The sequence below is a fragment of the Strix aluco genome, chromosome 5, assembly GCF_031877795.1.
Source record: "Strix aluco isolate bStrAlu1 chromosome 5, bStrAlu1.hap1, whole genome shotgun sequence".
NCBI classification, from domain to species: Eukaryota; Metazoa; Chordata; class Aves; order Strigiformes; family Strigidae; genus Strix; species Strix aluco.
The window spans coordinates 19,124,866-19,137,072 of NC_133935.1; the positions used below are offsets into that span (position 1 = coordinate 19,124,866).

The 12,207-nt window shown below is 42.4% G+C and overlaps 1 long non-coding RNA gene across 1 annotated transcript; it reads right to left on the bottom strand.

The window, feature by feature from the left end:
- Window positions 1-6,135: 6,135 nt before the first annotated feature.
- LOC141923725 (uncharacterized) lies at window positions 6,136-7,605 on the bottom strand. Its single transcript, XR_012623390.1, has 2 exons — window positions 7,487-7,605; window positions 6,136-6,442 (listed from the first exon to the last, which is right to left on the bottom strand). It is a non-coding gene; the product is annotated as an uncharacterized LOC141923725 (long non-coding RNA).
- Window positions 7,606-12,207: the final 4,602 nt, after the last annotated feature.

Consider the following 12,207-nt stretch of genomic DNA (forward strand, 5'->3'; position numbering starts at 1 on the left):
TTTTTTTTAAACTTCCTTATTTGGTCAGGTAACAACTCTTCTCCTAGGTTTGTCCTGAGATTTGTTCCCAGGCTGTAATTTCAGCCGTCATCCCATGCTGCTTGCTTAACATTTGTACTTTTTCAGCTGAATAAGATACTCTAATTGTTAATTAAATATCAGTGCAATTAAATTCCGCTAGCACCTCTGCCTCTCGGAGGCGGCGGCTACAGTTTCAGATACTGCTTGGTTATTAAGTAGGGTGATTTATTCATGAGTATCATGAAGAGTATTCTCATCTCCATTTTCCAGGATCCCACGGGTGCAGGGACTTACCTCTTGGTTGAGCTAGAGAAACAGAATCCAGGCGTGTGGACTAGGATTCAAAACCCAGCATCCTTTAGCCGGTGCTAATTTGCAGTTTGAGTGTGAGAGATTGAGCCGGGCATTGCTCTCTGCAGGTGACTCACCCAGTAGATCTCTCTAAGCTTGTCAGTCACTCAGGCAGTCCCTGAGGTCAGCAGAGACAGGTCCTCTGGTGTCAGCCTGTGCAGCTGCTCTGCTTCTAGTGTTTAAAGGGTGGCTGCAAAGAAGATGGGGACTCCCTTTTTAGAAGGAGTGCCATTGAAAAGACAACGGCTAATGAGTACAAGTTACTGCTGGGGACATTCTAGTTGGATACGAGAGGAAAACACATTAGAGTAGAAACTCTTGTCCAAGCTTCAGTGGTTTTACTAAACATAAGCACATGTAAGTCCCGTTACTCTCCCATTGGTAGAAGACAGAGAACAAATTGCAAATACTTGACAACAAACCGTTGAGTTATGTTATTTCTTGTATAATATAGATGTGAAAAAAATTCCTATGAAGGTTTAAGAGCAGGAATCTATAATATACATTGATTTGCTCGAAAACCAGAGGACAAACAGATGCTGAAGAACTAAGGCAAAACGGAGATACTGAGAGAGTGAAGGATTCCTTGAAGAGACTAGTGACAAATCTAACATCCCTCTACTACTCTACAAAAATAGTGTCGGTAAAATAACCACAGTAAAAGTCAGCATAGCTTAATTAAACAGCATCATTTTCCATTTGTGTGTGTTGGCTTTTTTTTTAACTAGGAGATGGCCAGTTTGTATTTAAGGAGAGTTAATAGTTTCATAATCCCAATGTCTTTATAGACTGTGCTTGAACATGCATTCATGCATTTCTGTCATCTTAAACTGGTGCATCTGAAATTTCCTCCTCTTTCCATTTACTATTCTGTGGGTGTTTCTCAGTAACATGAACACAGTTAATTCCAGCCCTTGGAACCCAAGCAGAAATACAGAGGTTCCTAATGTCGGCCAGGCTAAAACCAGAGCTGAGCTGAAAAAGCGCTTGGCACCATTTATGTGGTTATCAGTTAAAGACCTTCTAAAACAGGGACTTCCTACCTGAATGTGAAGGAACAGACTGCACTGAAAGACTTGCAGTGTTTCTCGGGCAAGAGATGTTATTAGCGTCTTAAATGGTTAATACTGTTCAATCTAAAATTTTAAAAATAGAAATGTTTTAGTAAGGCTGGTGGGCCAGGACTGTTTAAAAGGTGAAGAGCGGAGAGGGAGTTCTGAAGACTATATGGGGGAGAAACAAATCTGTTGTGCATTTGCCTTCCTGAATAAATACCTCATCCACTTCACCATATCCATGCTCTCTAATATCCTAAATCCTGCAACATTCTCAGCAGCCTTATAATTATTTAAGGAAGGATCCGTTCAGTTCATCTCTTAACAGCTGCTAATCATTACCCCAGAAACGAATAGTTTATTCACTAACGAATCCATCCTCACTGGCAATACTATACTCAGTCTTCACCATCACCCTTCATTAAACCCCATGATATGCTTGTAGCCTTTTGGATCAAGACTGTTCCTATTAAGCATTGTTTCTTTTTAACAAATTATACTTCTGGTTGAGGGGAGAAAAGCTATTTGTGTGTGTGTTGATACAACTGGAATATATCCATATACCATTAGCTACAACTTGTGCATGTTACACATTCTGCTCACAAGTATTAAGATGCAAATAGACACTGGGAGTAAGAGGATCTATTTCTAGAGCAGCAGATACCCAAACCCAGCTCCTTTTGCAAGCCTTACAACTGAGACTTCTGCAGCACCAGGTTGCAGAACCTAGGAGGTGTAACAAACAACTCACATTATTTCCTCTCCTAAAGTTATGCACTATATACCTTTAAGATTAATCTGAAGAACTCTGCAAACTCCTCTTTTCTATCATGCACACTCACTCTGATGTCGGCACTTTTATATTTTAATCATCCCTCTTACTGGCCTCGGAAGAAGTTATGCAGACTTTTGTCTAATCTTTCAAATAAGAGCCTGACTGCCACTGAAACAGCACCCATCAGTAAGTCAGCTGACGGAGGAGTTTGCCAGGGAGGGCAAGAGAGAGTTTTCAGAAGGCTTTCCCTAAGGTCACCCACTCCCAAAGCAAAGAGGTTTCAATAGAGCTATTGAGATAAGGAGTATGCTGCAGTGACCTTCATCTGAAAGCTGTATTTGTCGCTCTCTCCTCCCATTCTTCTTTCAGTTTAGGAAACAAAACTGCATTTCCATGATAACATATTTGGAAAGACCTCTTTCTCTCTGGTTTTATCCTATCAATCATCATGTAGGTGATGATTTCTCTAGAGCAGCTCTGATGAGAGTGGAGTCATATATCAAATTCTTGAGAGATGAATGATACAATGTGGTAAAGTGAAACCTATTTCCATTATGTGCCCTAATAAGAAGTGGTTGTGAGTCTATTAGAGTAGATCTTATGCACTGCTATTCCTTGGCTTTTAAATAAGGCTAGTGTGTACCACCCTAGGGATTTTAAAGTAATGGCTTTTAAAACAGCTTTTTCAGGCAAACCAAGTGTTGGATCAGACATGCTGGAATGAGGGCAGGAGAGTCTGCTGTGAATCCCTGAGGTGCTCACTTTAAAATAGTGCAGTGCACTCCAGGGCAAATAAAACAACAGGAAATCAGGAGAGTTCAACTGTTGCAGCTGTTTATTCTACAGCAACTTCAAGTCATGCTGATAGTTTTTCTAACACCTTAAATCAACCAGCAGGTGTCTGTGGCCTCAAGATAAGAAAGGCTGACCATCTGCCAGCTTCCAGACTTGAAACATTGCAGCTGCCTGACCTGGAGGAAACTTTATTGTTAGTGTACCAGGAATCTCAGTGCTACTGTCATGGGACATTTTCACTGAGGAATACATGATTGTCACTTGACAAAACGTTGAACAACTCCCTCTCCCAAAGATCCCATTTTAAGTAATTTGGTTATCGTATTTTTCAGATCCTTGCATGAAGAGCAGCAACAAGAATACCAATGTTTGAAGACATTGCTTTTGTCCAGGGGAAGCAAAATGTGTCATAAAAACCCTAAAAGTGTATTTTGCATATGTGTTTTTAAACCAAGTGAGGTGCCTTGGATGTTCACCTTACCTTCTCAAAAGGCCCTGTGAAGTTCAATAGTTAGTTCTGCCTAAGTGCCTTTTTCTTAGGAAAGAAAAAGAGGAAAGAAGCAACAGGACTTGCCTTGTATTTTAAGCATAGTAGTTGTACTCCCAGGTGCCTCAAATATTACATACACCAGTAGCATATTTCTATCATTATTTTCACCTGTAAAAAAACCCAGAATGTAAAAAGCAGAGGCAGTTAAAATGATCTAATATATATCCAGACTGGAAAGGTGAAAGGAGACTCCCAGTCTGGGAACACCTCTTTTCAAAGACTGTTTCCCTGAGGAGAAGCTGTGGTGAGGGCTCTCCAGCTCAGGAGGGAACAGAAATGCCTTTTGGAGAACGTGTAGGATGAGGGAGAAGTAGGGTGATGTCACCACTGTGTTTTAAGAGACCAAAAATAGCTCTTCAGCAATTTTGAATATAAGTCTCTGTTCCTCTCCCCTGAGTTGGCCATGAGGAAGCAGAACAAGCCTCCTGCAGCCTTTTCTCTTAATTTAAAGCCGTTGCAGAACACTGCAGAGAGGCTTTGGCTCTGGAGAGCTGGAGTAAAGCGCTGGCTACCGAAGGGTCACTCTGGGGCGGTGTTGGAGCCCGTTCCTGTGACTGCACTGACCCCTAGTGACTGCAGAGACAGTTAAATAATTTACAGATTCGATTGTTTTCAAAAATAAATATGTTTACATAACGTCTTGCTCTACAAGGACACTTTTTTTCAACAAATGTCTTCATTAGGAGGAAATTGTCAAGACCCTTCTGTTTTAAGCAATCTCTACAATTCCCAGGGAAGTTTTGCTCAGTTTTATTTTACGACAACCAATTTTTGTTGACTTGAGATGGATTTTTTGCTACCTTAATTAATAAATAGCTTCATTAAAATATCAGTGCTGCTGAGATGCTGGGAGTTAATGGTTTAAATTTAGCCATGTAAGTTTGTTCAGGAACGCCGGGTGTCAGGCTGGAAGCTTTGCAAACTTTTAATAAAATACAGGTGGTACCACTGTTAATCTGTTTGCGATCTGATACGATGCACCTACAGGAGATGTCTGATGACCTTTGAGAAACACCGTCTGGAAAAACATTAGTATATTTTAACAGGTATAAGGTGAAAGCAACAAAGCATTTCTTTCCCTTTGGCCTTTCAGTTCAGCAGCAGACAGTGTACGTGCACATGTAATACCAGGGCAAGTCCAGCTCTCCTTCAGTAGCCCTCTGCCTCGGATGTTTGGCTCGTTATCTCAGGACTTATTTTCAAGTTGTGATAGGTTCAACAAGTGTGGGGGATTTGTCATGCAGTGAGTATGTGAAAACACAGAAATGCAATCTGTAGGGCCCCACTGCATGAAATGTAGAATATCCTCAATTTCCTTTGACTCCTCTTTGGGGCCCTAATGACAGAGACAACCAGATAGAAGAGGATTAAGAAATATAATGGGGGGTGCACCCATGATCTGGAAAACGCGTGTGTGTTTTTAATATTTTTGTGGATCTTAGTGCTGTTGAGGCTGTGAAAAGGAAATCTTAGATGAGGATTTGATGACACAAAGCACTGATCCCAGTCTGTTCCTCTGATTTCAGTGGAGAGTAGTTAACACCTCACAAGAACTGTTAATATCTCGTTGACCCATGTATTGTACAGAGATGAGGTATTTCTTAGTATCTATGACTTTCTGGGCTGAGCAGTTGATGACTCAAGAGAACAAGATTTGTAATTTCTCTACGGGAAGCTCCAGTGAAGAGGCAGGAGAATAATGTACTGAGGTTGTGGTTCCACAACAGTCCGGGACCAGCCAAGTGTCGCCCTCATGGCCACGTCCTCCTCCTGCTTTTCTCTGTCTTTCCCTTGAGCTGGGCCTTTCACTCAGCCCAATCCTGTGCTGGGCGTATCAGCATGTTAAGATGCTAGAGAATTATTTTCTTTTGTCTTTGGCTTGTTGGGGTGGCTTTTTGGGGTGGGGAGGTGGGTGAAATTGCATCAGGAGGTGCTAGTTCTTTATGATCCCAGTTTGGAAAGGCACACAGATTCTATAAAGCATCTCTTCAGATGCTGGTTTTCTGAGATCACATTCAAAAGAAAAGGAGGACAGTGTAGATAATCCTACAACCATTCAGATGCTGGGAGCCTCAAGTTGTGCAGCACTGAATGGGCCTGCGACTATGGCCCAGCTCACCCTGCACCTCCCGTCCATGGAAAAGTCACCCCATTTGGTCATTTGAGCTCTGACAGGATTTTCCCAAAGAAGCCAACTCTATTCCTCATTTCCACTGTCAGACAAAAAGGGTGTTCACCTGAGAACTTGTCGCTGCACTCTTAGATAACGGCTAAGCCAGGCCTTATCTAACTGAACACAATATCCCTCCGAGGAAGATTTTAAATGGCCTCAGGCAGACGACATAGAACATGTTGCCGCAAGGCATCATGTACTGCAATTTGAAACTGCGATGTCTAGTTAGGGGGGAGGAAACATTTTCAACACGTTTAGTCCTTGATTTTAAAAAGATATTTCTTGTCTGTTTTTTTACATTTTCTAACTCTCAGCTAAACCAGGTACTCTAGATTTTTCTTCTCTCAGTTAAGGAAAGTGAGGCCCAACTGCATGCATGTTTACAGTCACTAGTGTTAAAGGATTTTACCAGACTGTGGGTGTCTCTAGGCTTGCTTTATTAACAACTCAGAGTTGGGCCATCACCTCAGTGAGTGGCAACAGCTAACAAAAAGCACCCTCTATATATACGATATAACATACAATACAAAGAGTCTTTGGTGATTTTCCAGGAACTCTCAACTCTTAATTCATCATCCATTTCAAAAGTCCATTATATTCCACAGTTTCGGCTAGTTCTTATCGTGCCGTTCTAATTCCTCTTTGGACACCACTGTTTGCTGATGCAGTCTTCGGTCATCATGGTTACTGGTCTTCAGTATTGTTCCTAGAGCACCTGTGCTCTATAAAACAATGTGTATTTATTAATTATTCCTGCTATTAATAATATCCGAAGAGAAAAGAGTTTTCTAAAGGTTGTTCCTTTTACAACTAGAGCCTTTATAAATGTAAATTATTAAAAATTAGATTTCTAAATAGAATAAAAATTACATCATTACCACCTGAGGTTTATGCAAGATACTCTCCATAAAGTAGGGTAGAGAACTGTATGACTGTATTTCTCATAGAACGGTAGAATCATTTCAGCTCGAAGGCACCCTGGAAGGTATCTGATCCATCCCCACGTTCTGAACAGTCACAATGAAGAAAAGGCTCCAAGGAAGAAAAACACTTTTACATTCACAGTTACAGGTGCCACCCAGATAAGTGCTGGATCCCAGTGCTACAGAAAGAAGTTTGAAGGGCTCTCCTCCAAAACTGATTATGTTCTAAGAATGACCAAAGGTCAGGTAGATGCGAAAAGGGAAAAACACCTGAGACAGATGTAATTTCTATCTTTATGTAACAACTGGGTGTGAGGTTTGCTTCTTCAGAAAGCAATATTACAGTATCCTTCTTACCAGTCTTCCTCTCACTTTGATCTTGGTCTTTACCCAATCTTCTATCCTTTAGTTCAAAATGTGTGTAAAAACTATTTCAGTTAATTCTGGGAGTTTTGTGGTGAAGCTCATTTAGTTCCTAACACGGTTCTGCTGCCCTGCTAAAATGGCAAAATCTCAAGATTAAACTCAGACTGAGCCCCCAAACATCCGTCAAACAGCTAAACCGTCTAAAAATCTGGCTTTTACACCAAAACAGCTACTTTCTAGAATGGATCACTATTGTTGTTTACATTAAAAGTCCTCTGAAACCTCTGAAAGCTAAGTCAAACCAATAGTATTTATTCATATTAGGAATTATGCCTTAAAACATAGTCTATAAAAATAACTTCAACTGTCAATTTTTCATAACAGATTAAACTTAGTACATCTATTGAAGGCTATTGAAATTTGAAATGTTATAGTGCACTTCCTACATCTTATTTTCAGAATTTGTAATTTTATCACCTTTGGATTTTCCAGTTGATAATTCCCTTGTTTGAGTTTAGATTTTCCTTATAAATTGAAGTACTCGCTTCATCTCTTTCTCCTGTGTACATTAGCGTGCTCCTTTTTTATTGACTTGCATGTCTTCTTGGCTCTGCTGTCAAAATAGAGACACAGAACGTTTTGTGCGTAATTTATTAGATTAAAACAACATGCTCTTTCAGCAACATTTTCAGAAGTACACTATCAACACTTCTAGAAGCAACAGGAAAAAAAATCATTTCATCCTAATATAATCAGAATGGCCTAATGCTGCGTGTGGAACTGCCCTGGGTCAGCTCAGAGCAGCACTGACAGCGGGGCCGTCTGGGGGGTCTGAAACACAGGTGGGGGGGGACCTGTTGCTTTTACTAAAAAGATGGAATTGTATCAAGCAGTTACCTGAATGGTTGTTTTAAAGTGAGAGAACGTTTTTGCATGTGGATTTCTTTTCCTCCAGTTTCGTGCATTATGGGATCCTGACGTATATTTGTCTGAAGAAAACACATAGACGTTGTTTCTTACTTTCAGCTGCAATTGCAGGAAGGACTCTCTGAGCCTGATAGGTGAATTCAGTATGATGTTAGCTGAAGGACCAATGAATGCGTCGGGTGAATCCCACACCACCTCTGAAATACCAGCTAGTACTCAATACAGACTCCCCCTCTAGTCGTTTAAAGCTCATTTGTAATCTTGCAGCGTTCCCAGGAGGCTCACAGGACCTTCCGAATGGGGCGATCCCCCCATGGACGTTCTTGACTTGAACAAAGGGATGTTCCTGTGTTGAAAATCTACCCAAAGACATCAGTTGCTTTTAGATTAAATGAGTCGATAAGCCAATCTCCTGTCTTATCCCTGCTTGTGAAGAAAGCACAAGGCGCGGGGCAGCATTATGTTTTTGTGCTGGGCAGTTGATTTTGCACCAGAGGACGCTGCCTAACTGTGACTAACCATGTTCTGTAAAAGGGGCTTGAAAGTGAATATTATTAAATCTCTGGTGTTCTGTTAATTCCAGCTTAATTCCATTAGTTCAAATTATTAATTCCACAATAATCCAAACATTTTCAGTTTATACACTACATGTAAGCATTACCATAGTTTTGCATTTGGGTCCAAGGTCTTCTGTTTGTGTTGAGCTGATTCTTCTGCTTGGGGCACTTCCGACCGTGTGGATCGGGTACTGCTGAAAAGAAAGGTAGCAAAAATGTTAATGGTTGCTCTTAGGACAAAAATGCTGATCAGTCAAGCAAAAGATGTACAATTATGGTTACATCCAAAACAGACTTCCAGAAAGAAAGATACAAGACTCGGAATCCCACCAGTAGGCTTCTTGTCAAATGAATGACATAGCAGGTGCTATCAAGAGGACAGTAGAGTATTTCAAAGATGGAAAAGAGATGAAGGAATGTGGGGTGGGGGGGTGTCCCCATGGGCTCCCCGGGGTGTCCCTGTGTCCTCCATCCTGGTCGATGCCGTGGATGTACCAGTGGAGGCTGTTGGTGGCTTTCCTCATCAGCCCGGTGTGGTCCCCTTCCTGGGGGGTGGGGGGGACACACGGATGACAACAGGCTCCCCAGATCTGAGGGGAGTGGTTGTGGGGGGCATTGGGATGCCCCCCCTTCCCATGTATCCTTGAGAGTTTGGGGGTGCAGAGATAGGGGTGTGGTATCACACCGCCAAAAAACCCTGCAGGTGGTGGTGGGGACAGCAGGGACACAGTGTGTGGGGCAGTTGGGGGGTGTGGGGGGGTGACAGTGCTGGGACCCCCCAAAGCTCCTGCAGGGGAAAGTAGGGATGTGGAGGAGGGATTTGGGGGTCCCAGTGGGGGAACTGGGGGTGCAGTGGTGTTTAGAAGCCTGTGAATATAGTAAATACACGATTTCCTGTCACGGAAGCTACTAAAAGTCAGCTACAGGAGCCAGTGGAGAAAGGGCAGTAGGAAGGGGACTGGCGACTGGCAGAAGGGTTATGCCACAGGAGGCCGAGCTGCAGGAATTCTTTTGGAGGCGCTCTCAGCCGGGGTTAGGAAGGTGACTTGCTTTTAGAAATGTGAGAACCACTTGGACTGGTTTATTGCCTTTAGAGAATTTTAGTTCTCAATACCAGTTGGCAAAATTTGTCGTTGTAATTCTATGAAAAATGCAGTATTTTGAGGGTCAGGGGGAAATCGTGATCTGCACATATCGGTGTGAGATTTGCTTTGTTCAGAAAGGTTCTGTAAAGTCAAGTTAGTTCCTAAGTGACCTACCTCACTGCATAAGTAGGAAAATTAGGTCCTTTACCCCGGAAACGGGAAGGTGGTGCTCTTGTCTGGATTTTTCTTTTTCTCCTGAATGGATGAAGCAGTAATTCCCCAATTCACAGGTCTCCAAAGCAGTAGCATGCACACCTTTGCCTGAACCATTTCCCTTCCCCTGAGCAGCACGTCGTTCTCTTCCTGAATGCACCCTACCCTTCTTCCCTGAAGCTCCCACCTGCTTGCTCTGGTGGAGATACTGCACATTACTAAGTTGCACGTTGTCACGGCTTCCGTGCGATTTAGCGTGTGCGATACTTTCACAGGCGTGCATGCGCACGGGTATGGCTGTGGCTTAAAGTTACTGCAGCTTTCCAATTTGGTGGGGCCTAATGACGTTGTGAAATGGTCTTAAACCCAGATCAGTATTTTGAGCGATGCCTTGAAACACGTGTTAGTGGAAGTCTGTTCTGTAATGCCAGGAGGATGAGTCCTGCTTGTTTAGCGTTTCAGAAGGGTTATCGTTATTTGCTTCATTTTCTTCATTTGCCATGTACATCTCCAATTGGATCAGATTTTTCATTGGTTCTCTACAAGTTCCTGAAAGTACTAGTTGTCTCCAAAGAGGAAACAGCAATCATATCCTTAACTGAAATTTGCCAGAAAGTCAAAGAGAGATTGGATAGGAAGAAAACCTACAGTGCCTTAATGGCTGCGAGAGCCTCTTACTGGTTTTTCAATTTCTGTTTACTAACATTTAAAGACATCTGAAATGAGCTACCATGCAAAGAAAGAAAGAAAGAAAGAAAATCTCAGCGGTTCAAGGATCTAGCTGGTTTGCGGTGGCATCCTGGCAGTAATGATGGAGAAAATGGGGCGGTGATACAATTCCCACAGAAAACAGTAATCTTCCGGCGTGTAAAACTAATGCTTAGGCAAAGCAAAACGTGTGCTCCTGTTTATTTTACTGCAACATTAGTCATGTCTCTTAGATGAATTTTTCAAAGATAACTCTTCACTGATTATGTTTGGACTGATTTTTTGCACACAACGTATGTTCTTTAGTAGCAGGAGTATCTCTTGCAGAAATCTCTCTTGTCACAGGAATGGATTTAACAGGACCTTACTGAAATTTTATAAGCTCCACTTGTGGTGTATGTTACGAGATGGGAATAGAATTGAAAAGGAGTCTGTCTTAATTAAACAACCTCCTCCTAGTCTAAAACTGGGAATAATAGATACTTTTTTTTTAAACTGACATTGAGGAAAGGGAAGCTTCGGTTGAGTTACTGAAAAAAAAAAAGTAGAATGTAGTCTAGAACTCTAGAAGAGATGCTGCAACTGTTTCAGAACATTTGCAGAACCAAACTGACAGTAACAGTCACCTGGTTATCCTAGTGGGATAGATAGCAGTATTTATTGGCTGATTGTTTTCGTAGCACTAACCACGTGACGTGCTCCTACCACTATTTTAGTCTTAAATATTCTCCTATATGAAAAAAAAAAAAAAAAGGGATTTATCTTCACCTGTATTTCCTTTTTCTTTTGTATCAAAAATCCTTGTTCTCCGTAAACACAGCTTTCTCTGTATTGCTTTACATACACATGACTTTAAGAAGTTATTCAAAGAATAATTCAAAGAAAAACAGATACTGAAAGAAAATTTCAGAAAACAATTGGTTTGCTCACGCTTAATCTTTACTCTTTTTCCAAATTTACCTGCAACCATGAAAAAATGTTCAGGATTGTACACACATGGTTTGGGTCAAGCATGCCACAAAGTCTGTAGGAATTTTGCAGTTGACTATCCCTAATTCATGAGATCATGCAAGTGCATAATGTGGTGCTGAAACAAACAGTTCTGTTCTCGGTGCCATGCAAACTGACAGAGTGTAACACAGAAGCAGATTTGCACCATAGCATCTTAGAGCCTAGCCCTTTAATTATATATGGCACTCATGCAATTACCTATGTACGCTGCTTCTTCTACAACACCAACTTTTTTAAACAGTTATTTGTGTGTCAGAGCTTATCTTTATTTGAATATTGGAGTTGGCAATCAGCAATTCTTTGCGGAGAGCTGGCAGACCTTGCGCAGGCCGGCTGGGCCTCCCTTGCCCGCCGGCGGGATGTCTGGATGCTTTGCCCCCTCTCAGGCACTGCCGAGCACGGGGGGCTGTGCCACGTCCCAGGCATTGGCTCGGTGGAGGGTCGCTGAGGACCCCCGACCCTCCTGGACCATGGTTGCCACCGTCTCGTCGAGGGGAACCCAGGCACGGGATGAGGAGGGGGCTGGAGCCCAGGGCTCACGAGGGGAGGTGGAGGGCAGTCCCTGTGCCCAAGGGGCAGCCTTTCTCTTGGTCAAGCACCATGGCAGGTGGGAGTGAGCCCCAGGAAAGGGGCCCTCAGCGCCCGCAACCCTCCTCCTTCTCCCACATTTGGGCATCTCTCAGGCCACAGGCCTGCC